The sequence below is a fragment of the Microtus ochrogaster genome, linkage group LG2, assembly GCF_000317375.1.
Source record: "Microtus ochrogaster isolate Prairie Vole_2 linkage group LG2, MicOch1.0, whole genome shotgun sequence".
NCBI lineage: Eukaryota > Metazoa > Chordata > Mammalia > Rodentia > Cricetidae > Microtus > Microtus ochrogaster.
In genome coordinates this window covers 36,068,378-36,073,263 of record NC_022028.1, presented here as the reverse complement: position 1 = coordinate 36,073,263, position 4,886 = coordinate 36,068,378, and the positions used below count along the sequence as shown (strand labels likewise).

At 40.2% G+C, this 4,886-nt stretch overlaps 1 protein-coding gene across 1 annotated transcript in view; it reads right to left on the bottom strand.

The window, feature by feature from the left end:
• Positions 1-4,547, bottom strand: part of Ctnna3 (catenin alpha 3) — a 1,290,503-nt gene extending 1,285,956 nt beyond the window's left edge. Inside the window, exon 1 of the mRNA XM_013351193.2 lies at positions 4,454-4,547. The gene's annotated coding sequence lies outside the window, so the exon portion shown is untranslated. The remainder of the gene's footprint in view (positions 1-4,453) is intronic.
• Positions 4,548-4,886: the final 339 nt, after the last annotated feature.

Below are 4,886 nucleotides of genomic sequence, written 5' to 3'. Positions count from 1 at the left end.
AGGGAGGGAGGGAGAAAGGAAGAAAGAACAGAGAAAGAGAGGGAGGGAAGGAGGGAGAAATGAAGAAAGGAAGGAATGGAGAGGGAGAAAAAAATAAGGACCCAAGCAAACATCATGTGAATGTTGAATGATAGAACCAATGATAGAAATAGATAAGGACCCCAATGAAACTATTACACATGTGCTCACATAGCATACATAAACACAGACTGGAGAGATGGCTCAGTGACTAAGAGTGCATGTTTTCCTTCCAGAGAATTTGAGTTCAGTTCCCAGCACTGTGTTGGGAGTCTCATAATCCCCTGTAACTCCAGCTCCAGGGAATCTAATGCTCTTTTCTAGTCTCTGTGAGAATCTGCACACACATGACATGTACACACATACACACACAAATGCATACCTACAAAAAAAAAGTTAAAATCTTTTAAAGAGAATGCAAGTGTGGTGTGCTGATGTGCACCTATGAGCCCAGCACCACAGAGAATAAGGCAGGGAGATTATGAATTTAAGGCCAGCCTGGTGTGAATCTGTCTCAGATAGAGACAGAGAAGGGGAAAGAATATGAATAAGAATTGCAAAGTCAAAAGGGAAGAGAGATAATAAGACATTATAAGAGAACAGGGAAAGAGAGGAGTCAAAAAAAAAAGCAAAAGGTAAGATCTTAGTTATCAACAAGACATTATGCACGGGAACAAGATGCATAGAAAATTACACAAGGACAAACTATGTGCACTCATCTTTATTTATACTTCACATCACAGGCTCAATAAATACCAACATTAAATACGATTTAAAAATAACCTCACAGAGAAGAAGAGTGGGGAGGAGAACAAGAGGGATCGGGAAGATTGAGTTGGGAGGAGGACAGAGAGGAAGAACAAGGAAAGAGACATCCTGATAGAAGGAGCCATTATGGGGATAACAAGATGAGCAAAGACAAGAAACGCCTCAAAATCTCACACACAGGTCGTGACAACTTCTTTAGTCACCTTAGACAACAGGTTGGCTGTTTTTGACCCAACAAGTATACTTTTTCTTTTTTAATTTGTCTGTGTGTGTGTGTGTGTGTGTGTGAGAGAGAGAGAGAGAGAGAGAGAGAGAGAGAGAGAGAGAGAGAGAGAGAGAGAAAGGGAGGAACTGGAATTGCAGGTGGCCCGGCATGAATGCAGGAAATGGAACTCCAACTTCTACACAAGCAATATATACCCTTAATTGCTGAGCCATCTCCTCTAGCCCATGAGTTAGTTCAATATATATAAACTATTTTTCAATGAATTTGAATTAAACAAGGAATTTTTTTTTCTGGACTTGGGATATTGGAAGAGGGCTTTCCAGGCCTGAATGGAGTCCTAAGTTTAATTCCAAGCACTGCAAAAGAAAGGAGTGGGGGGAAAGAAAATATTTAGCACTCTGAGTAGGTCTCACAAAGTTCTTTGGGCAAATACTCTCATAAATTAATCCGCTGTTCTTCAGCATGTTGGCCCCGCTTTGATGCAGCACTTGGTTTCTTTAGAGCCCAAGCCTGACTTGACTTCTTTTTTTCAGGCAGTCTCATTACATGTTCCTGCCTGGCCTCAAACTCAATATTTTACTGCTTCAGTGTCCAAAATTAGGATTACAGGTATGTCTAATCATGCCCAGCTCCGAGTTAACTTCTTTTAAAGATTCTTTTTTTTTTTTATTGTACAAGTATGGGTGTTTTGCCTTCATGTTATGTGCACCTCATGTGTTCGATGGCCAAGGAGGCCAGAAGAGAGCACTGGATCCCTTGACCTAGAATTACAGATGGTTGTGAGCCATCATATGGATGCTAGGAATCAAAGACAGGTCCTCTGGAAGAGTAGCCAAGTGTTCCTAACCACTGAGCTATCTCTCCAACCCCTGCAATTTGACTTATAATATCTACTTCTCAGGTTACAAGCCTATGCATCCAGATTATCCTTAATATCATCCCACATACCTAATTAATTATATTAATTTAGGGGCTGGAGAGATGGCTCAGTGGTTAAGAGCATCGTCTGCTCTTCCACAGGTTCTGAGTTCGATTCCCAGCAACCACATGGTGGCTCACAACCATCTGTAATGGGGTCTGGTGCCCTCTTCCAGTCTGCAGGCATACACACAGATGAAATATTGTATACATAATAAATAAATATTTTTTAAAAATTATATTAATTTATTACATTTTAATTACAATACGTCCCATTTATACCTCAGTACAGTGGTATCTATCTGATGTGTAAATTTTTTCTTACAATAACTAATGTTGATCCATATCTGTGTTTATAGTCTAAACTATAGAAACAAGTTTTGAGAATGGTTAAAAGATTCTTCTTGAAGTTATTTTTAATAATAGAGTATAAAAAAGACTAGAATAATTTCCTGGTTCATCAGCATTCATATCTGAGTATTCACAGGAAAAGCCTTAGCAAAATCCTAACTGCTGCTCTCTTATCTTTTTCCGGTACGATGCTGTGCTAGCAGCAGGAGTTTCTATGATCATTTTTTCATTTACGTAGGTCAAACAGCGTGGTGTGAGAAGCAGCCCTCATCCCAGAATTCCCAAGACAGCAGGTGCTTTGTGGCTATTTGAAGATCAAAATACATTAGGAAGTTTTATCTCTGAATTCCTTGCTCCTGCCCAGAAACTTTCTTTCCAGTTACACTGATCCAATTAGTTTTGGCCTAAATGAATTTGAAATTTAAGTTAAATTTACATTAAAAAAGTTTTTTTGGTTTTTGGGTTTTTTGGGGGGTTTTTTGTTGGTTTGTTTTGGGTTTTTTTTTTGTTGTTGTTGTTGTTGTTGTTGTTTTAAAAAATCCTGGTAATTCATGCCTTTCACACCAGCACTTGTGAGGCAGAGGCTGTTCTGGAACTCACAGCACTATTTTACTATGGTTTAAGAATGAAACGCTCTTCAATCCCAGAACTCAGAAGTCAGAGGCAGGTGAATCTCTGAGATTTCCAGGACAGCTGGGTTTACACGGTAAGATCCTATCTCAAAAACAAAAGAGATAGGAAAATAAGGAAAGAAACTAACTCCATTACAACAATGCATTAGACAAAATACAAGAGCCTTGTAGCCACAGATTTGTGCAAAATCACTAAATAGGTTTTATTTTAAACGGCGACTTAATCAGAGCTGTTCTGATATGTAGATGCTTGCCTGTATTTAGACAACTTGGTTTCTCCCCCAACACCAAGCCTCTATAATCTTTTTCTGGATTGAGTAATGGACCTTTTTCTTTTCCTTCTCCTCGAGAACCTGAGGCCGCACTTATGCCCACATAAATCAGCTGCTGAATCTGAAGAACAGGACTTCCCCACTTTCATTTCCACCAACACATAAGCCACACCACTTTCTCAATCAATCCCCCCCCCTCAAAGAAAGTGAGGGGCAGCAGGTTTACATGAGATCCCTTCGTAAAACTTCTGTGTGTAATAAATACACACACACACAATAAATAAAAGGCCGTGCTTTCTCCTCTGTCAGTCTGTGGGATGCAAGACCCATGAAGCTGTGGCTGAGAGCCCCTCCCTTTCTCATTTTTCAGTCTTATTCTGTTGGCTGGTTTATATTCTCGCACTGGGTCTTCTTCTTTCTTTCACACCACATTTAATTTATCTTATCGTGAATTTCATGTAGCCTTGTAAGCACCTTAAATTCTTTCTACAGGAGGTGAGAAATAAATAAGCAGTCTTGCTACGCATCCACAAAAGCCATCTTTTCTCATTTATGCTAGATAAAACTTCCAAATTTTAACTCCGTATCAACATACACGTTATGAAAACCCGTGAGTTCTTTCTGGCTTTGCTTTGTCAGTTCCTCTCCTTACAAACACTTAAGGCTGCAGACAAGTAAGACAAGGAGAACATTCATGCGCAGTTGAAGTTTAGAGGCTGATAATAGAAACTAAATTGTTTGCGCAAATATACTACTCCTCACTGCCCGAGTTTCATGTTGAAAGAGTGTGAAGTCCCCAGCGCCTCCCAGCCATTCAGACAGTAAAGACTCCGTACACTGGAGGAGCTTTCCGGGGCTCTGATGGAAGGCTACTATAGCTTGGGCGTTAGCACATGAGAACCAGTTTTCATGCTGTTTTTAATGTTGCTATCAAACACTCCAAATAACAGAACTGAGCTTCTACTCAGCTGGGTTAGCCTGCGTTGTTACACAGGAAAAATCTCTGTTTTGAACGTCACATTTTTATCTGCATCTGAGAGGCCTGCTGCTCTGCTCAGAACTTATAAAATCAGCTTTCATAGAGTAGTCCAGAGCTCGGTGTAACTACAATCACCTCATAAAAGTAATAATCGCACAACACAGTTTCTAGTCGTCCCATTTTAGAGAAATAGTGTCCCTTCCTTTCCCCCAAAGCGTCGAGAAATCAGCACTTGCTAGGGTTGGTCTTTTAGCAAAGTTTGGTTTTAAGAAGTTGACACTTGACTCACCTATGACAGGACAGAGTATTGCCCACACACAGAAACTGACCGGCTGCCTGAGCAATGCCTTGTGTTTAGGAAGTCAGTACCACTGTTGCGGCTCACAGTTTGGCTTATGATGCCTTTGTAAGCAAACAGCCTGACAAGCGCCCTAGTGTATTTCAGGATGACTGACAGGGCACAGTGGCTCAAGAGAGGAGGGGGATGGGTGCTCTTAAAGCAACAAGCCAGTGGAGACAAAAAGCAGACATTAGATTCTAATCTTTAACAGTGCGGTGGAAAGCCATCCTTGATCAACCTGAATACAACATTCATGAACTCTATACACCCAAATCACTGTAAATCAACATGGAATTTATACAAGTAGAAATAAGAAATTTGCAGTAGGTGTTCTTTATACTTCCTGAAACTATTGCGCTTATATTACTTAAGAATTATTCCA